The sequence below is a fragment of the Dendrobates tinctorius genome, unplaced genomic scaffold (genome assembly GCF_039654945.1).
Source record: "Dendrobates tinctorius isolate UK_male_01 unplaced genomic scaffold, ASM3965494v1 ptg000100l, whole genome shotgun sequence".
Classification (NCBI taxonomy): Eukaryota; Metazoa; Chordata; class Amphibia; order Anura; family Dendrobatidae; genus Dendrobates; species Dendrobates tinctorius.
In genome coordinates, this window is record NW_027361768.1 from 6008797 (window position 1) to 6031100 (window position 22304).

General features: G+C 42.9%; 1 protein-coding gene and 1 long non-coding RNA gene across 2 annotated transcripts in view; one reads left to right on the top strand and one right to left on the bottom strand.

The window, feature by feature from the left end:
- The window catches only part of ANKRD33B (ankyrin repeat domain 33B), a 1334158-nt gene that overhangs the window by 1308284 nt on the left and 3570 nt on the right, over positions 1 to 22304 (top strand). The window lies entirely within an intron of this gene.
- On the bottom strand, positions 14545 to 22083 carry LOC141099666 (uncharacterized). The gene is made up of 2 exons (XR_012234500.1): positions 21327 to 22083; positions 14545 to 16276 (listed from the first exon to the last, which is right to left on the bottom strand). It is a non-coding gene; the product is annotated as an uncharacterized lncRNA (long non-coding RNA).

Below are 22304 nucleotides of genomic sequence, written 5' to 3' on the forward strand. Positions count from 1 at the left end.
GTGTTATCCTCCTGTTTTGTGGTTCAATTAAGCATTGCCACAGTGTTTTATCCTCACCCTGTGTTGTCTGAGTAGCATTATGCCCATGTTAAAAGGAGAGCGAGTGTTCGGCAGGCTGATCCCTGGTCCATGTGGTCCCAGTTAGTGGACTGGGCGCCTGCTGACACCCCATGTCTCCACACTTGCTGTAAGGGTTCTGGACTTTCCTTTGTGCCTGTTCACCTTATCCAAGATGGAGTCTTGTATCTCGCCTTGTCATGGAACTTCCTGTCTGTTCTGATTATTTAAGTCTGGGCCGTGTGTTCCTCTTTGCCTGAGTATTTTGTTGCTGTTGGGTACTGAGCTCCTGCCTGTCTACTGGTGGACTCCATGCTGCTGCTGCTCGTTACTCTGTGCTCTGTCTCTACACTTTATGCTGCCTTCAGTCCTCTGAGCATTTCCCTGATGCTGACTGTGCTTAACCCCTTTCTGACATCGGACGTACTATCCACTGGGGGGATCGCCTCTGATCGCGGCTGGGTGTCAGCTGATTGTCACAACTGACACCCAGCACTATGTGTCAGTAGCGGTAACCGACCGCCCTCGGCATGTTAACCCCTGGCACACTGCAATCAAACATGATCGCAGTGTACCGGGGGATTAGGGAAGCATCGGCAGGGAGGGGGCTCCCTGTGTGCTTCCCTGAGACCCCCGGAGCTGAGCTGTCTGAGGGTCTCCTTCCTTGCAGGCCCCCGGATCCAAGATGGCCATGGGGGCCTTCAGGGGCCTGCAGGGAGGCAGCTTCCTCAGTGCCTGCAGAGAGCAGGCACAGAGGAAGCCTGTGCAGCATCTGTCAGATCGCTGATCTGACAGAGTGCTGTGCAAACTGTCAGATCAGCGATCTGAAACATAACAGTAACGTCCACCCTGGGACAATAAAATAAAGTGAAAAAAAAATGTAAAAATAATTTATAAAAAAAATCACTGAATAAATTAAAAGAAAAAAAAATATTCTCTAAGAAATTCATTTTTTGGAAATAAAAAAAAAAAAAGTACACATATTTAGTATCACCACGTCCGTAATGACCAGCCCTATAAAACTGTCAGATTAGTTAACCCCTTTAGTGAACCCCTTAACAAATAAAAATAAAAAGCAAAGAAAAAACAATGCTTTATCATCATACCGCTGAACAAAAAGTGCAATAACGCGCAATCAAAAAGATGGATATAATTAACCATGGTACCACTGAAAACGTCATCTTGTCCCACAAAAAATGAGCCACCACAAAGCGATGCAAAAATAATTGTTTGGCTGGAGTCACACACAACGATTAAAAAACGGTCCAATTTTAACGGTACGAAATCGCACAAAGGTATCTTAACCAGTGATCCGTTTTTGATGCGATTTTTCTTCATTGATGCGATTTTAATCACATGTAAGCATCCGTTTTACATACGTCTGCCGATTTTTTATCTGACCATTCCAAAATTGACAAATAACCGTTCTTAGGCCTGAAACTCATTTAAAAAATCATCCCGCCCTATATTTATGACCTCTCCAACAGGTGTGAGGCTGCTACCTTTGACATACAGTCACTGCTTGGATTTGGTTAGCTCTGCTTTGTGATAAACATGACAGACAGGCTCACTTTTAACACCACTGAGCGTGTTCTTTTCTATTGGGTTTTATCCCGACGTTTTGGGGAGCAATACCCTGTGATTGTGGTTCTGAGGAGGCGTAGGCGAATGTGGGTCCATCCCCTTTTGCTCCGAAGGATATCTAAAGGCCATTTCCACCGTCTCTATACATCTCTGCGTAGCCATCCGGAGAAGTTCTATCAATATTGTCGGATGAGCCTTGCTACCTTTGATATTTTGCTGGAGATTGTGGACCCTGGGATCACGTTTCAGGACACGAGGATGCGCAAAGCTATTTCTGCTGAGGAGCTTCTACTCCTCACCTTACGGTATGTCTCAAACCAATATGTTGATGATGTGTGAAGCTGCATATTTATTTAACACACCTTGAATCTTATTTTGTATTGCCCTATTATCTTAAATTATTTACAAAACATTTCCCAACAAAAATTTTATGCTTGTGGCTTTCAGAACCAAGCCATGGCATGTAATGTAATCTTCATCATGCCTACTTTAGACTTTCTCGACTTTAAATGTGTTTGAAACCATATCTGTTGTTTGTTTGGCTGTGTCCTCATTTTTTTTCCCCTTTTTTTAGCTTCCTTTCAACTGGCCTTTCATATGCTGGTCTGCATTTAGAATTTTTAATTGGGAAATCAACAATCTCTGGCATTGTACGGTCTACATGCTCCGAAATCTGGACCAGACTCCATCATGTGGTAATGCCGGAGCCCAAAATGGTAGACTGGTTGCGTATCTCCCGTGGATTTGAGGACACGTGCCAGTTTCCACAATGTATTGGAGCCCTAGATGGGAAGCACATCCGTGTGCGTAAGCCGCCGAACTCAGGGTCCCAATTCTATAATTATAAACAATATTTTTCTGTAGTGCTGTTGGCTTTGGTTGACACTCACTACAGGTTTATAATTGTAGATATTGGGGCCTATGGAAGAACTGGAGACTCCAGAGTCTTCAATTCTTCCATTATGGGTCAGCGGCTGCGTAATAATGAGCTTGACCTACCACCACCACGTCAGCTTCCCAACTCAAATCTGGAACCGGTGCCTTATGTTATTGTAGCAGATGAGGCGTTCCCATTGAGCAGACATGTCATGAGGCCATATCCACGATGAACCCTTGACCACCGGCGTAGAATATTTAACTATCGCCTATCACGTGCTCGGCGACTGGTGGAGTGTGCCTTTGGCATTCTTACGGCCAAATGGAGGGTCCTACAGTCCGCAATTCAGCTGAGTGAAGCTAATGTCAATGAAGTTATTAAAGCCTGTGTTGTCCTACATAACTTAACAAGAATACATGACTGCCCCTTACATGATGATGCTGAAGTGGACTCTGCTAATGTGTCTAGGCTTAGGACACATGTAAACCCACACCGTCGTCCAATTTCCAGACTCAAAGTCCGTGATGTGTTGACAAATTATTTTCTAACACCTCAGGGTGCAACTCCATGGCAAGATGATGCTTATCTATGTAGTGGTTTGTTAGTGTTGTGTTCTCATAAAGATTTCTTGCTTTACCTTTGTGTTAATTGTTTTTTTACCAGTACTTGTTACTATATCTATCTAACACATTACAGAACATGTACGTACATGAACAGACATACATAGTGAATGTAAACAAGTTTATTACTTGTTTTTTTTGGGTTATTGCCGTAACAAATAACCATAGTAGTTGCCTTTGGCCTAATGTTATCAGCACATTAGGATTAAACATTTCAAGCAAAAAAAAAAACATCATGGACAATACACAAAACCTAACAACAAGGTAAAAAGGAAAACCTATAAGTCATGGTAGGTTGGGGGTGGTGAAGGTGGGGGGCCTGTTTGGACATTTGGCCTTGGTTGCTGGGCCACATCTCTGCCCCTGTGCACTGGCAGGTGGCTGTGCCATCTGTTGCATCCTGCTAGGATCTATTTGTGGGTTTTGGTAGGGGTAATTTGAAAATTGTTGTGGGTAGTCCTGGTAGGGCTGCCCTAATTGCCCATATCCCCCAATATGTCCATGTCTAACATACCCATGTTGGGGCCAACCTCCAACATTGGGTAAGTTAAAGTGACCATATTGGGCATGTGCGCCCTGGCCCATATATTGGACCTGTGGAGCCACATTGGGGATGTGTGCAGGCTGAGGCAGAGGTGTTGCCACCCGTGGAGGAGGAGGAGGAGGAACAGGTTCCAAGGATGGTTGACTTGTCACATCAAGTCCAACCAGCCTATCAATCTGATTCTCCTCTGACAGCTGCCACCTTTCAAGAAACTGAAAGACACTGCGGGGATTATTGGGTGGTGTGCTGGCATCCAAAACGATTTGGAGAGCCCCTCTTGTACGCAGCCTGTACCCACGGGGAATTGCCCTCAAATACTGTGCCAGACTGCGCCCATATGCCTCCTCCCCATCATCATGAGCAGCTGTCGACAAGTAGTCCAATACACCTCGGTCAACCTGCATCCTTGTTCCCGAAGCTGCTCCTTCTCCCCTGCGCCTGCCTCGTCATGGTAGGGTAGAACGCTGTGGCGAGGTCTCCAGTGGCATGGTGGGGCTGCTACTGTTGCCCCGGTCATCAGGCTGTGCTGGCTGGCAAACTGATTCTGGTGGTGGTGATCTTGGTGGTGGTGCTGGTGTTGCTCTGGGAACTCCAGAAGATTGGCCGGAGCCTGCAGCAACATCGACTCAGGATCATTCAGCACCTCAGAGTCGGAACCCGTCTCCCTCTCTGTGAGGTTTGACTCGGTGCTACAATGGTAAAAATCACATCAAGTAAATTGTGCATACAGAATATACAAAGTACTACATTAAACCATGTACTTACGGTCTCAGCTCGATCACAGGAGCCAGGAAATGTAGGCGGTCGTAATAGAGGTATTTCCTCTTGGTGGTTCCGGCCGCTCCACTACGGGACCTCAGCTGTCTCTCCCTCCTATATGTTTCCCTGCAGCTGCGCCAACGCCTTGTCACATCAGTCACTACAATGTTAACAAAAACACAGGATTTTGTTACAACACACATATGGCTATGGTATCAAGGGTTACCCAATGCTTAGGCACACATTTGACAAATGATATGATTTATATTCCTCTTGACTCCACACCAATCAAAAAAAAAAAAGGTTGAGGCCTACTACAAAGGACCTTCGAAACAACATATTTGCTAAACAAATGTAAAAAATCCTGTGGTAATAATGCGAACATCTATGATGTTTTTATTACAAAAACACTAGTTATATAGTGGCTAAGATACGGGCCCAAAAAAATAGAAGATCACTGCATTTGGTGGCAGAACAATTAGCTAAATAAATCAAACTTTTTAAACGCAAAATCTTCATGCTGCCACCAGTCAGGGATTTGGAATGTAAATGTAGTAAATATGGTCCAAAAAAAAAGGCGAAGTCATTAATTACTGATATCTGAGCAATGACGACACTTATTGGGCCTTACATTGTGCAGATTAGATTAGGGGATTTGATTATGTGAACACATTCTTTCACTTACTAATTTGGTCCCGCTCCTCCCGAGGTCTTGCCGCATATCTAGGGAACATCTGGCCACAGATTCTTGTCCACGCTGCCTCCCTGCGTCTGCAGTCAGCATAGTGGGGATCTCTCTGGTCCCATAGTTCTGGCCTCTCCTGGACCAGAACTATCAGCATTTCCACATTCACTGTCGTGGACATGATGGAGGACTCCGTGGAGGCGTTCTTCCTGTTTTTTTTTTATGCTGCTAGAGAAATTTGCATACCCAAGCTTCCTGGCCATGCCTCCTGCTCTTTCCTGTTGCCCAGGAGAAGTCTTGCGATTTAATCGCAAGTCACACGTGTGGTGCATTTTCAATGCGATTTTTTATCGCATCCATAGACTTGCATTGTCGAATCCGATCCGAAAATCGGTGACAATCGCAGCATGCTGCGATTGTCTCGGTCCGATGATCGGATCCGATAAAAAATCACATGATGTGAGCTGCCCCATAGAATAACATGGGTATGAATGCAATGCGATTTTTTATCGCATTGCATTCATCCGTTTTAATCGCTAGTGTGACTCCGGCCATTTATATAAAATTGTTTTTATTGTATAAAAGCGCCAAAACATAAAAAAAGACATAAATGGGGTATTGCTGTCATCGTACTGACCCGAAGGATAAAACCGCTTTATCAATTTTACCACACTCGGAATGGTGTTAAAAGCACCACCCAAAAGAAATTCATGTAATGTTGGTTTTGTTCACTCTGCGTCCCAAAAATCGGAATAAAAAGCGATAAAAAAAGTCACGTGCCCGAAAATGGTGCCAATAAAAACGTCAACTTGTCCCGCAAAAAATAAGACTTCATATGACTTAGTGGGTCAAAATATGGAAAAAATATAGCTCTCAAAATGTGGTGATGCAAAAACTATTTTTACAATAAAAAGCATCCTTTAGCATATGACAGCTGCCAAACATAAAAATCCACTAAAAATAGTAAATCAAACCTCCCTTTATCACCCCCTTAGTTAGGGAAAAATAATAATATAAAAAAAATGTATTTATTTCCATTTTCCCATTAGGGTTAGGGTTAGGGCTATGGATAGGGCTGAGATTAGAGTTAGGGGTGTGTTGGGGTTTAGGGGTGGAGTTAGCATTGGGGGTTTCCACTGTTTGGGCACATCAGGTGCTCTCCAAATGGAACATGGCATCTGATCTCAATTCCAGCCAATTCTGCATTGGAAAAGTCAAACGGTGCTCCTTCCCTTCCAAGCTCTACCATGCGCCCCAACAGTGGTTTACCCCCACATATGGAGTATCAGCCTACTCAGGACAAATTGCACAACAACTTTTGTGGTCCAATTTCTCCTGTTACCTTTGTTACCTTTTATGGCTCTACATTATAAACTTCTGTGAAGCACTTGGGGGTTCAAAGTGCTCACCACACATCTAGATAAGTTCCTTGGGGGTTCTAGTTTCCAAAATTGGGTCACTTGTGGGGGTTTCCACAGTTTAGGCACATCAGGGGCTCTCCAAAGGCAACATGACACCCGCAGACCATTCCATCAAAGTCTGCATTCCAAAAGGTCACTACTTACCTTTCGAGCCCCGACGTGTGCCCATACAGTAGTTTTATCCCACGTATGGGATATCAGCGTACTCAGGACAAATTGGTCAACAACTTTTGGGGTCCAATTTCTCCTGTTACCCTTGGGAAAATAAAAAAATTGTGGACTAAAAGATCAAGTTTGTGGAAAAAATATGTTTTTTTTATTTTCACGCCCGGGCGTTATAAACTTCTGTGATGCCCTTGGGGGTTCAAAGTGCTCACCACACAGCTAGATAAGTTCCTTGGGGTCTAGTTTCCAAAAATGTGTCATTTGTGGGGGATTTCCACTGTTTAGGCACATCAGGGGCTTTCCAAACGCAACATGGCGTCAGATCTCAATTCCAGCCAAAAAAGTCAAATGGCGCGGCTTCCATTCCGAGCTGTGCCATGCGCCCAAATAGTGGTTTACACCCACATGTGTATCAGTGTACTCAGGACAAATTGCACAATAACTCTTGGGGTCATGTTACCCTTGGGAAAATAAAAATTGGGGGTGAAAAGATCATTTTTGTGGAAAAAAATATGATTTTTTAATTTTAAAGCTGTATGTTATAAACTTCTGTGAAGCCCTTGGGGCTTCAAAGTTCTCACTACACATCTAGATAAGTTCCTTGGGAGTCTAGGTTCCATAATGGTGTCATTTGTGGTGGATTTCCACTGTTTAGGCACATCAGGGACATTCCAAACGCAACATGGTGTCCAATCTCAATTCCAGCCAAAAAAGTCAAATTTGCTCTGCTTCCCTTCCGAGCTCTGCCATGCACCCAAATAGTCATTTACCCCATCATATGGGGTATTAGCATACTCAAGACAAATTGCACAATAACTTTTGGGGTCCTGTTACCCTTGGGAAAATAAAAATTGGGGGTGAAAAGATCATTTTTGTGGAAAAAAATATGATTTTTAAATTGTATGGCTGTACGTTATAAACTTCTGTGAAGTCCTTGGGGGTTTAAAGCTCTCACCACATATCTATATAAGTTCCTTGGTGGGTCTAGTTTCCAAAATGGGGTCACTTGTGTGGATTTCCGCTGTCTAGGCACATCAGGGGCTCTCCAAATGTGACATGGCATCCGATCTGAATCACAGCCAATTTTGCACTGAAAAAGTCAAACAGTGCTTCTTCCCTTCAGAGCTCTGCCATGCGCAGAAACAGTGGTTCCCCTCCACATATCAGGAATCAGCATACTTATGTCAAATTGCACAATAACTTTTGCAGTCCAATTTCTCCTGTTACCCTTGGTTAAATAAAAAAAATTGGACCTGAAGTAATTTTTTTTGTGAAAAAAAGTTAAATGTTCAATTTTTTTAAAACATTCAAAAATTCCTTTGAAGCACCTGAAGGGTTAAAAAACTTCTTGAATGTGGTTTTGAGCACCTTGAGGGGTGCAGTAAAGAATGGTGTCACTTTTGGGTATTTTCTATCATATAGACCCCTCAAAGTGACTTCAAATGGGATGTGGTACGTAAAAGAAAATGGTGTTGTAAAAATGAGAAATTGCTGGTCAACTTTTAACCCTTAAGTTCCTAAAAAAAAATTTTGTCCAAAATTGTGCTGATGTAAAGTAAACATGTGGGAAATGTTGCTTATTAAGTTTTTTGTCTGCCATATCTCTGTGATTTAAGGGCATGAAAATTCAAAGTTGGTAAACTGCAAAATTTTCGCCAAATTTCTGTTTTTTTCACAAATAAACACAAGTTATATGAATGAAATTTTACCACTAACATGAAGTACAATATGTCATGAGAAAGCAGTGTCAGAATTACCAGGATCCATGCAAGCGTTCCAGAGTTATTACCTCATAAAGGGACAGTGGTCAGAATTGTAAAAATTGTCCCAGTCATCAATATGCAAACCACCCTTGGGGGTAAAGGGGTTAGCTACTGTCTGGACTTCTAGTGTGGAACTATTTGCTTCTGGATCTGCTGTGGCCTCTAAAGAATCCTGACATCACCATCTCCTCTAGGTCAGTGTTTGTTGGGCTGCAGTGCTGGACTTGTGCAGGACTTTCGGCTTAAAAAAGTACATATAGTGACCTCCTGTTAATACCACTCCCGTATTATGCTTGTCTTCTATGTTTAAGTGCCATGTGCATTTCCACTCATATGATTGCTGGACTTTTACACTTTAGTGCTGTGTGCCTGCTTATTCATAATGTAGCTGGACTTCCTTGTTAAACACTGTTTGCTTACTCTCGTACTTACTGCTGGACTCCCATGTTTAGTGCCTTGTGCACACCTGCGTCATATTACTGTTGGACTGGTTCATATTAGCGGTGGCGTGCTGCTCTTCAGTTTCACTGGACATTTCCATATTGTGCTGTGCATTTGCTACTGTTGCAGGAAGTGCTCTGTTAGTTTTGCTTTACTTGCATCATTCTGTATTGTGCTGTGTTTTCATCACTATTGCAGAAAGTGCTCTGCTAGTTTTGTTTCACTTGCATTATTCTACATTGTGCTCTGTTTCGCTACTATTGCAGGAAGTGCTCTGTTAGTTTTGTTTCTCTTGTAAATATGCTCATTTGCATCAACTTTGGTCTCAGTTTCATATTATCCTACGCAATCAGGTTCCGTAGTACCCATATAATTGTTACACTTGCCATCAAAAAGAAAAAAGTTGTGTCATAAGACAAACTCCATTAGTTCCAAAATATGGTTTAATAAAGTGCCATACTAATGGTGGGTGCATAAAGTGAGATTAATAAGTCTAGAGGAAAATATGTGTAACTTGGTTAATAACTGGCTCAGTGATGGGTAACAAAGGGTGATAATGAAACACACTTGGACTGTGTAAGGCTATGTGCACATGCTTCGAATTGGTCTGCGGATTTGTATCTGCAGAACCGCTGGTAAAACCGCAGGTAAAATGACCTGTGGTTTTACCTGCGGATTGGCCTGCGGTTTTCCCCTGCGGTTTATCACCTCTACAATGGAGGAGATGGTAAACCGCAGCAGAATCCGCAGAAAATAAGTGACATGTCATTTCTTTCTGCAGATTCAAAACCGCAGCTTTTCCGCAGTTAAAAATCCACAGCATGTGCACAGCAGATTGTAAATCACATAGATTTACATGATACTGTACACTGTCTACAGAACTGCTGCAGATCCGCAGCAGCCAAAACCGCAGCGGATCCGCAGTAAAAACCGCAGCGTGTGCACATAGCCGAACAGTTAACAGTGGTGCTACACAGGGGTCAGTACTGGGCTCTCTTCTTTTTAACATATTTATTAACGACCTTGAAGATAGAATACAGAGTAGAATTTCAATATTTACAGATTATACTAAAATCTGCAAGGTAATCAACACACAGGAGGATAACTTTTATTTAATTAATAAAAAAATTCAGTAAATTTGTTATTAGTTCATCAGCCTCCCAAAAAAAGCTAAGTAAAAAGTTCTAATATTCCACATTCCAGAAGATGAAATGAAAAGTGTTTAAAAGTCATTTGTACCCCAAAATAAACATTAGTGTGAAAACTTTTTAAAAAACATTTTTCCGTTTCATACAATATGCTTATAAATGTCTGGTAAATGTAGGTTCCATTTCAGCCCCATCTTGAGCTGCTGTAAATGGAGAAGTGGCTGTGCATGAACATCTCTATATGAAGGCTGCAAATGTAGAAATTGCAGGAACGGGATGCAGTGACGGACAGGAGGCAGAGCAAGGGTTAAGAAGTTTAATAACAGGGGAATACTCCATGCAGGGAGGTAAATGGTTAAACAATATAAATGGGAAAGGATGTTGGAAGGTAAAGGGTTAAACAATTTAGATGGCAAAGGATATTGTAAGTAGAAGAATGATTTTTCAGATCACGGCAGTTCTTGTGAAGCACTTGTGTCAGGAGTTCCGCCACCTGTAACTCCTGCTGAGAACTCAATGGTGACGGCAACGGCTGGTGCGGTGTCTTTTCCAGAAAAGTCCTGTGGGCATCAATTCCCAGTCTTCTGGTGGCAGTGGTCAGTCTCTGTTACCTTCCACTGGGCCTAGTCCATAAACTGCAGTGGCTGACAGGGGTACAGGCCACAGTCCTGCAACTATGGCTCTGCAACTATAATCACTGGTGAAGTCAGGTCACAAGTGTCTGGGCAAATATTCACTGGCAATGTCAGGGCACAAAAAATGTCAGTGCCGTATATGGTCACTCTTATGTGGCACATGTACTGTACTCACGGACATGGAGCATACAGCACCTTGCTCTCTGGTCACTACTGAGTGCGCTGCACTTTCCTCTCCATGCTGCGTGCTGCCTGTTCGTGCCAAGACTGAAGCGCTGACAACCACTGGTGCGCTGCTCTCTCTGGTAGTCACCAGCACACTGCACCTTTTCTCTGTAGTCACCAGGCACACTGCACGACTCTTTCTCTCTGGTCCCTGCTGTTGATGACGGGGCTGCTGCACGGACGCTGAACTGCGTAATGCTGCTGGTGCTACCAGGATGTGGCACTCCTCTTTCTGGCGGCTGCTGCTGAACACCCAGCTTCCCTGAGCGCCGCAGTCCCTCTCTCACTGGACTGCTGTGGCACTCCCGGCTTTTCTCCTGGCAGCGGTCCCTCTATAGACTGTGGGGCCCTGCTGCAACGCCGGTACTCTGTGGTGGGGGAAGGGGAATCATAGAATCATAGAATCATAGAATCGTAGAGTTGGAAGGGACCTCCTGGGCCATCTAGTCCAACCCCCTGCTCAAAGCAGGATTCGCTAAATCATCCCAGTCAGCTGTCTGTCCAACCTCTGTTTGAAGACTTCCATTGAAGGAGAACTCACCACTTCTCGTGGCAGCCTGTTCTACTCATTGATCACTCTAACTGTCAAAAAGTTTTTTCTAATATCTAATCTGTGTCTCCTCCCATTCAGTTTCATCCCATTGCTTCTAGTCTTTCCTTGTGCAAATGAGAATAAAGTTGATCCTTCTACAGTGTGACAGCCCTTTAGATATTTGTAGACAGCTATTAAGTCTCCTCTCAGTCTTCTCTTTTGCAAACTAAACATTCCCAAATCCTGCAACCTTTCCTCATAAGACAGGGTTTGCAGACCGGTCACCATTCTGGTCGCTCTTTTCTGAACTTGCTCCAGTTTGTTGATGTCTTTTTTAAAATGTGGTGCCCAAAACTGGACACAATATTCCAGATGAGGTCTGACCAAAGAGGAGTAGAGGGAAATAATGACTTCACGTGATCTAGACTGTATGCTTCTGTTAATACATCCTAGAATTGCATTTGCCTTTTTTGCTGCTGCATCACACTGTTGACTCATATTCAGTCTGTGATCTATTAGTATACCCAAGTCTTTTTCACATGTGCTGTCACTTAGCCCTATTCCTCCCATTCTATATATGCTTTTTTCATTTTTATTGCCCAGATGTAGTACTTTGCATTTCTCCCTGTTAAAAACCATTCTGTTAGTTGCTGCCCACTTCTCCAGTTTATTTAAATCTTTTTGAATCCTCTCTCTCTCTTCTCTAGTATTAGCTATCCCTCCTAGCTTTGTGTCATCAGCAAATTTAATCAGTTTACCCTCAATTCCTTCATCTAAATCGTTGATAAAGATGTTGAACAGTACAGGGCCCAGGACAGAGCCCTGTGGTACCCCACTTGAGATATTCTTCCAACTGGATGTGCAGCCATTTACGACCACTCTTTGAGTCCGATCACTAAGCCAGTTATGAATCCACCTAACAGTTGCCTTGTCCATTCCATACTTAGTCATTTTTTCAATAAGGATTGTATGAGAGACTTTGTCAAATGCTTTGCTGAAGTCAAGATATACTATATCTACAGCATTTCCTTGATCCACCCAATCAGTGATACCGTCATAGAAGGAAATTAAGTTAGTCTGACATGACTTATTAGTTAGAAACCCATGCTGACTCTGTTTAATCACTTCATTTTTATCCAGGTATTGACATACATGTTGTTTAATAATTTGTTCAAAGATCTTTCCTGGTATAGAAGTCAGACTCACCGGCCTATAGTTGCCTGGGTCCACCTTCTTCCCCTTTTTGAAGATAGGAACAACATTTGCTCTTCTCCAGTCTTCTGGCACTTCTGTTCTCCAAGAATTTTCAAAGATTATGGAGAGGGGTTCAAAAATTTCTTCTGCTATCTCCTTCAGTACTCTGGGGTGTAATTCATCTGGACCTGGAGACTTGAATTCATTTAGGTTAGCTAAGTGTTTCCTCACTATCTTTCTGTTTATAGATATCCTGGATTCTTTTATTCCCTTATTATAACAGTGAAGAACAGTTGATGTTACATTTCCTTTCTGAGAGAAAACAGATGCAAAATAGGAATTTAAAAGTTCAGCCTTCTCAACATCCTGTCTTACCATTTCATCATTTTCATCCTGTAAAAATCCTATAGCATCTTTGACTTTTCTTTTACTTTTGACATATCCCCAAAATCCTTTATTATTGCTTTTGACATCTCTTGCAAGCCTCAATTCATTGTCAGCTTTAATAATCTGATTTGTGCCCTGCAGGTTCTGCAGACAGCATTATATTCTTCTTTAGATATGCCTCCCTCTTTCCGTTTTATAAACATTTTTTTCTTCCTTTTTAGCATGTGCTTAAGTTCTGTGTTCATCCATCCTGGTTTCCTTAAATGCTTCCTATTCTTCCCTCTTTTCGGAATTGTTAACAACTGTGCTTTGAGAATTTCATTTTTCAAGATTTCCCATCCTTCCTGGACATTTTTGCCTTTAAGGATATCCAGCCATTGGATCCCTCCAATTCTCTTTCTGAATCCCTTAAAATCTGCCTTTCTGAAATCTAACCTTGACGTCTGAGTCTTCACAGGTCTTCCGCCTCTAGTTATCCAAAATTCTAAAATAGCATGGTCGCTACCTCCTAGGGTCCCAGCCACTTTTACCTCCTCAACCATTTCCTCTCTGTTTATAAGGATTAGATCCAAGGTAGCAGTTCCCCTTGTTTTCTCCCCTACCTTTTGGAAGATAAAGTTGTCAGCAAGAGAGGATAAGAATTTCCTTGACCTGTTAGTTTTGCCTGAGAGAGATTCCCAACAAATGTCTGGATAAGCAGAACGTGCCGCACACTGCTCTGCACTCATGCCAAACTGACTTGCTGCGGCGCTTTTCCTTATGCCCTCGCTACTGCGCGCGCTTTTCTCCTCTCACTCCCAACCTCCTGAGACAGCAGGAAGGTCCGCTTCACTAGCGCTTTCCCTAGGCAATAGGGGAAAGTCCAGCTCACTCAGGCTTCCATCCAGGAAAAGGGGATGAATCTTTTTCAATTCCGGACCCAGCATGCAGGTATCCGTGGTCCGGTCCTCCCCTTACACAAGAACAGCCAAGACTGTTTGCGCTGCTATTTTAGGAACTCACATAGAAGTGAATGGAAAGTGTCACACATGCAGCTTTCATAACAATTTGAGCTATTGAATGGGTAGCATAAACCTTTGGAAATTGCTGATCTGTGAATAAAAGAGATCACGTGGCAAGGGGGCAAAATGCACACCACAATGAGCCTGATACAAAAGTGTCCGACCTGTGTTCGACTGAAGCTAGTCTTTATATAATTTACAGCATACTGTCTCATTGTGCTTTGACCTACATAATAGTTGTACATAGAAATCCAGTTTCCAATTGTCCTCTCTTTCAATTAAAGGCATTAACTCTGGTTTATATTATTATTTCTGCTACAAAGACACCTCTTCATCCATGACATTTGGGGCCCATGTTATTGAGGCTTGTGATGTCCAAAACTATAAGCATCTCTTGATATAGCACACAGAATGCGTGTGTCGCCATCTTAATTGTCTGTGGCCGAATTGGATCTCTGCCAGAGATTATACGTGCATGGAGAAAAGAATACACAAGACAAGGTGTATCATGTCAAATAATTCTTCTCTATCTTTAATCCGAGATGTACAGTTTTTATAACAGAAATCGCGCTGTCTCATTGTGTTACATCATGGGTGCATTTCCAAATTACTGTTTACCCCAAATAGCAAATTAGTATTGATCTCATATGATCTCATATGTTCCCATATCGCTACATAATCATTATGCACAAAATTATCGTCTTCTAGCCCGGTCCACCCTAATCCACCCAGTCCACCCAGTATTGCATGAAGCCTAGGTGGGTTATACAATACAGAAATAAGCCTTAGAAAATCAGAAGTATCTTAAAGCTACATGATTCTAATATTTGAGCAAAGCGTCCATATAGTGGTACAGTTTTTGATTCTTGTATATATTCATATGCCATATATTCTCCCCTTAACAGTCCCTCCTTTGGAGATATGCAAAATCAAAATCCTAATCTCGTCGAACCTATCGATCTGTCCTCCCGGCCTACCTATCTCAACAATGCTGGAACCTAACTAACTAATCTTCACCGTATATACGGGACAACCCATCTCTAGTAGATGGACCCCCTCCTAATGGACTTTGCACAGGAGGAAGTCAGATCCTAGTTTCTCCCTCGTTGGTTTGCTTCAGGCAGGCATATTCCGGAGGTGGTGCTCGCATGGTTTCATAGGGACATCTTTCATACAGGGGATCTTCAAAATCGGCATGCATGGTCATCACTGTGGTTTCCATGGTCATCGTTATCATTTTCTTAAGGCATGGAGCTATGCAGCATAGAATTAAGGAAAATATGATCAAATGACATAAAATAACTATTGCAAACTTAATGGGTCAATAATTGCCTTTATGGCATCCCCAGTGTATTTTATAAACCGTCGTTGATTATTGTATAAATAGTTTATCCACTTTGCATTCTTATTTATGGGGATGGTGGGTTTAAAAACAACTATTGTCTCGTTCTCGACTTTGAATTTGTCAGGTGCTCCCTGTGTGCCCCCACTGGTATCTATGCTTCTTAGCCAAAATTTACTTTTTTGTCACCATTTTCCCTCCCAAGTTTAGTACTTGAGCCTAGTACATATAACCCTTGCTCATTCTCTGAGAGGTTCTCAGTGGTGAGGTACAGAACTATGCATCCCTCCTTGGGGCAGTGGGTGGCAGGGAAGGGCTCTCTGGCCTTTCAAAGGTGCTTTGGACAGGGTCATGCGGCTTAATAGGCTTATTACCCATTTGTCCCTTCGCTGTAGGGCCTGGACTGGTTGAGGTCTCCAGTCACTTTTACCAGTGTGCCACCCAACAAGTGACCAGTCCTCACAGTTTGAACCTTCCCCTGTTTCAGCAGTAGTGACACAGATGAATTGTGTACTTAACCAGATGTCAAACTGTACCATGGGGCCTGGACATTCTTATTGTGAGACAGTAGTCAAATTGATATGTTACTCTTGGGGTGGAGACATTATACCAGAATGTCAGTATATCCTTCTCATGAGTGACTACCCCTTGGTGACTGACTACCCCTTGAGCTAGGAAAAGGATAAGTGCAGACAGATGAAGAGTGGCAGCCGCTACTGGACACTGGATCCGGTATCTCCTTGCAGTGGGAAGCGTGGACCCATGGACTGCTGCGATAGTTGACAGGACTTGGAACAGGCTGTCATCTTTAGGTTCAAGGGTACGTCTGTTGAACGTCTTGGTGATGAGGACTCAGTCACCGGGCAGGATCTGGTGGGCTCCTATGTCCTCATGATCTGGGATGGATGAAAATGCATTTTAGTCACATGTTTTTAAACTTAGTCTACATATAGGCAATTATAAAGAGCAAAATATAATCCTAAACTGTGAATATTTACAAGTAGGATCTTATAGGGCTGAGTTTTGTTGGACCTGCTATTATGTGTGTGTATTTGTGCGTGTGTGTGACCCAAGGGAAAGACTAAACTCTTATGCTATGACTCCCCTGTTTCCTGTATAGCATCAAGTATGTAGAGTTTTGTTCGAGGCCTTAAATTTTCCTTGTTCATCCTTAGGCGTATTTCATCCTGCATAACTTCATCTTAGGTCCATTTCTTCTTTTCTTCCTTGGATATTTGTTTCTGGAGTGTCAGAACATCTTTTTCCAGGGTTATCCCTTTTCCTCTGTTTCTGTGTCAAGTGGTATTACTGCTGCTTCTTTTGCTGTTACTTCAGCTAGTCTGTTGCCCACTGCATCCCTTGAAGTGTCTCCAGTGTGTGTGCTTTTACTTTTACCACCGCAACTCTTCCTGGCATCAACAAGGACTCCATTAGTTCTTGTATGGCTTTGTGGTGTCTGACCGGCGTTCCGTTAGCCGTGATGAAGTCTCTTTCCCTCCAGATTGATCTTGACAGCTTCATATTGAGTGGACCTCTCGTATGCTTCTGTCAAGGCCTGCGGTCCTGCCTTTGGGTGTAGGCAGTGGTTTTGCTGGCAGCATGTATCTTCTGTGGCTACTGCTATACCAGTGTGCAAACGGCCTTCTTGGTCTGCATACCTTGGTCTATCCAGAAAGAGCGTCAGGTCAGGATCTTCCAGGTGTTCTCTTGCCTCATGACAGCAAGACAATCGCTTTCAGCCATTTCAGAGTCGACTACCTCTTCCACTAATGCGTCAGAGATGTGGTTTTCATCCTCCATCTTTCTCCTCCCTTTGGCAGAGGTAGAAGAGAAGCTGGATTATGGACAGCACATCTGGAGATGGTGACGTTTTCCGGGAGCAGAGTAGGGCATTGCAGACAGGTGCTTTGGGCCAGGATCTTCAACTGGTGACCCATAAAAATATCAGAAGCTTTGTCCAGCACAGGTGGGTTGCAAACACGGTTCTCATGCAGGTTGGGACTCCACGAGCCACTGGGTCAAGTCTTGAGAGTAGAAGCCAGGAGGGCATTGTCTTCCTCTGTGAAGGTGTATTAGGACTACATTTACATGGTCAGGCTTCTTCATGACAAACAGACAAAACAGTTCGGTATGGCCTGGCAGTCCTAGAGCTGCGAAAATGTGATTGCAATTTAGCATATAAAACCCATTGATGCCTGTGATGAAGGAGCAGCCGCCATCTTAGATATGGGGCCACATGTCTGAGCTTGGCATCCATTTTGGTCTAAGTTCAGGAATTACAGGCAGCTAACATACCCCCAGGTGCTGTGTACTTAGTAAATACAAGCAGGATTTAGTGTTCCAATGCTAAATAGCCAGGGCCATTGGTGTGATAATGAGGATAGGCCCAAAACAGAGCTTCAAAGCTCAGGTACGGAGCCGTGCCAACAGGGGGCCGGAAAAAAGCCTAGGGCTTCAATTAGAATGTACCTGCTAGCAGACGCAGGAATATACGTCCTTTGTGTGTCCCAGACGCTTTGGCTCCATCCTAGGAGCATGGATTATGAACTCATCTTTCGAGTTATGGACACATGAAAATATCCGGGTGACCCTGAGGAAATCGTGCATCTGGCAGTGTGACTCCCGAGTCGATTAGAGCACTGATTCCAGAGATATAGAGATTGGCCCTCTACAGTGACCCAATGGGGGCCATGTTTGCACTCCACACAGCAGGCAAAACAAACCGCATTCACTGGTACCTCTCATGTTCTGATCCGATCATGCTGTAGAAAGTTATCCCCTTTCTTAGATATTGGAAATAAGTTCTGCAGAGAGCTAAAAGGGTGGAGATTATTAGCCCACCCTCTGACACAGGGGGAGGAACCTAGCGTGTTTAAGGACTAGCAGCCCCTGGCAGACATGCATTCCTTCACACAGAAGATCCAGACGATGACGATCTAAGAAGGACCTGGGGACAGACCTGCCGAGGGGAGCAGCGGCCCATGCTTTGGGGGTCTGTCCGGCAACTAAGATTCTTGTACCTGTGGACTGCAGAGCCCCCCAGCACCCACATGACCCTACAATCTGGTAAATTGACCTCCAGCTTAATATCTTAAGTCTTGTACCCTTATTGTTATATCTTTTCTCTGACTGCAAATTTACTGTATATTTCTGTAATTATCTAGTGCGCCCTTAAGGCAATTAAACTATAAACTTAATCTTGGGCTGATGCTTTTACTCTGATCACGAATCTTAGAACCCCCAGCGGATAACAGGACCTCCTCCCCGGCGACCATTTGCTCTAGGTGGAGTTCCCTTACTGACCTGAGAGACAAAGGGGGTGCCGGAGAGCTGTGCCTGTGTAGTTACGTCACGGTGGTGACGTGGGAGGAACGGGTCTGTGTGCAGTATTGTCTTGGCTGTCTTCAGTCAGGGTCAGAGGTTATCCATATGTATTGTAAAAAAAAGTGGCAGTGGGATGTATCCTCTTCCAGGGCTCCAGGACCGTGATCATGGCTCGGGTGAACATAGAGGGGCTATGTTGTGCCCCTTGAGACATCATAGTCCAAGTATATTGCTGGCCCTCATGTGTGAAAACAAGCAGGTACTGGCTTGCAGCATGTAGAAATAAACTGAAGAAAACATTGGCCAGGTCAATCACCGTGAACCATAGAAAAATAAATAGAATTGATAAAAACAGAGTGTGTGGGTTTGGCACCTTAGATGTGTTCAGTACAATAACTTCATTGACAGCACATAAGTCATATATCATCCATAACTTCATAGAAATAATTGCAGATTGTGAAATGAAAAAGGAGTATTGCAATTTCCTTGGTAGCAGGGCTTCTGGCTTCAGCCCCACCTTTACAAACTGGATTTTCAGCCTGCCAATATTGAGTCTGGGATCAGTGCCATTAGTTCAATGCCCACTTGATCTATAGGTGTGTCCTGAAAAAAAAAGGAAAGACTGCATACTTCTGCAGCAAATAGATCAATATCCCTGATTACACTTCTGATTGCATCGGGACCCACCAGGAATTTGAGCGGAATATCCTCAACCTCTGTCTGGGTGAGAGATGTTGATTCTCTATTGTATTTTTGTGGGGGGCGGGCTGTAAGAGTATACGTACTTTCATGGGTTGTGGACTCAGTATGCCAGTGCCCTATTAAAATCTGAAGCTCGGTATTGGTGGGTCTCAAAGCTTCTTCCAACTGGGGACTAATTTGCATTTCAAATCTGAGATCCAGAAACTTTTTGTTACATTGGTGGAAGAAATTATCCACAGGTTCTCCTTTTCCCTGCATGACATCCTGGAGAATGAGGGTCTGGCAAGCTGCTTACTAAGAGTATCTGACTCCTGGTATTTCCAGGAGTCCTTGCGTGGAGTAGATTGTGTACAAAAGAATGAGCTTTGAGGCTTAAAAGATGATGATGATGATTATGTCCCCCCACCATATAACGATAAATACTGTAGATTATCAGTCTGAGCTATTTATTTCCTGTCTCCTCCTGTTCTGTTTAATTATATAACTCCATGTCATATTCATCTTTTTCTTCATTATTCTTTTCATAAACTACATTAATTAATGGAACTATAATGGATGCTGGAAAGGATGTAGCATAAGGCGATGCGATAGCATCGGGCCATAATCTAGTGGGTCATATCTGTCTTATAGATATCAACTGACTGCTCCCATCCATTCTATCATCTGAATTCTGAGTATATCTGAAAAACATATGCATGTGTGCGTCTTGAAACAAATTCTCACGGGGTTATGAACAGTTGGATATGTAACTGTAAAAGCTGTATGTACTCCTTATGTCCGAGTAAAGGGGTCTTCAATGAACATCTTGAACACAGTAATATAGGGAATTAACCAACAACTAACACCAGAGTATTTCACAAATCTTGTGTATCCAGAAACTGCGTAGTCTAAAAATACCTGATAAATTGTTAAAATTTCTGTTTCCTCAAAACTTTTGCTTTAAAACATTTCAAAGAAAACCATCTCATAGAGAAATGTAGTGACATTAGTAAAACAATAACTAAAAAGTAACAATAGACCTCAGATCTCACAGAGATATCTGAACAAATCAAAGCAATTACCATTCAAGCAATTCTCTTTCTACCTGAACAAATTTTAACAACTATTATAATTATAGTATGCAGAACAAAATCAGTTTAACCAATTCTCTAGTTTCACAACATATATATACATGGAATGCATTCAAAAATTTTTAGCCACATGCTAGTACGCCTCCTGCCGGAAAATCATACACGCTACAAAAGACAAAAGACAATGAATTTAAAACTGGTACTGACATCAAATACTGCGAATCCTTGACACCAAAACAATTCACAATTTACCTATTCATATGCCAGCCTGATTTGTAGAGGTGAAAAATCTACACCTGGGCAAACCATACTTTTCAGGCAGAGAGCAATCACTGTCACATCAACACGGTAATTGTAATTAGTATATTACCCTTCCACCCGTATAACTTATGAACCTATGCTGCAGCTAAAACACCATCACCTTAGCCAGGTGATGTCCGGTGGGAACCCCGCAAGAAGTCACCAACCACTTAGAGGTTGGAAAATCACTCAGAGTAATCAAGCCCCTACTCCCACTTGCCCACTGGGAGAGACACAGTTCAGACATCTGCGATCATCGGTCAAGCCGAGAGCAGGACCGGAACCAGAGTGACAGTGAATTTGCTCAATACGTCTCCCTATCTATATTTTTTCCTTTTCAGGCTGGCTGAGGTAACAATCACGTATGCAAACAACCAAAACAGCAAAGCAGAGAGGCAAAGCACATAAGGCAGACAATTAAGGAAATCGTGACCATGGTGGGTTTTTGGTACTAGGACTTGTCAGATTGGTCACTATGTCCGAGTGTGACAGCCGACTGACCTTGATCTCAGCACGGAAACACTGAGATCAAGATGAATGATTTTCTTACCTAGTAGGAGGTGCACATCTCCACCCTCGAGTGGTCCGGTCCAAGATTGGAGGTCTTCTTTGCGGCTGGTCAGGTTCGAATTTTCGTCCTAGCCCCTCATTGGACGTCAAATGATATAGCACACAGAATGCATGTGTCGCCATCTTAATTGTCTGTGGCCGAATTGGATCTCTGCCAGAGATTATACGTGCATGGAGAAAAGAATACACAAGACAAGATGCATCATGTCAAATGATTCTTCTCTATCTTTAATCCGAGATGTACAGTTTTTATAACAGAAATCGCGCTGTCTCATTGTGTTACATCATGGGTGTATTTCCAAATTACTGTTTACCCCAAATAGCAAATTAGTATTGATCTCATATGATCTCATATGTTCCCATATCGCTACATAATCATTATGCACATAATTATCGTCTTCTAGCCCGATCCACCCTAATCCACCCAGTCCATCCAGTATTGCATGAAGCCTAGGTGGGTCATACAATACAGAAATAAGTCTTAGAAAATCAGAAGTATCTTAAAGCTACATGATTCTAATATTTGAGCAAAGCATCCATATAGTGGTACAGTTCTTGATTCTTGTATATATTCATATGCCACATAGTCTCCCCTTAACACTCTAAGATATAGAATCTTAGAGTTGGAATGGACCTCCTGGGCCATCTGGTCCAACCCCCTGCTCAAAGGAGGATTCGCTAAATCATCCCAGACAGATGTCTGTCCAGCCTCTGCTTGAAGACTAATATTGAAGGAGAACTCACCACCTCTCATGGCAGCCTATTCCACTCATTGATCACTCTAACTGTCAAAAAGTTTTTTCTAATATCTAATCTGTGTCTCCTCCCATTCAGTTTCATCCCTTTGCTTCTAGTCTTTCCTTGTGCAAATGAGAATAAAGATGATCCTTCTACAATGTGGCAGCCCTTGAGATATTTGTAGACAGCTATTAAGTCTCCTCTCAGTCTTCTCTTCTGC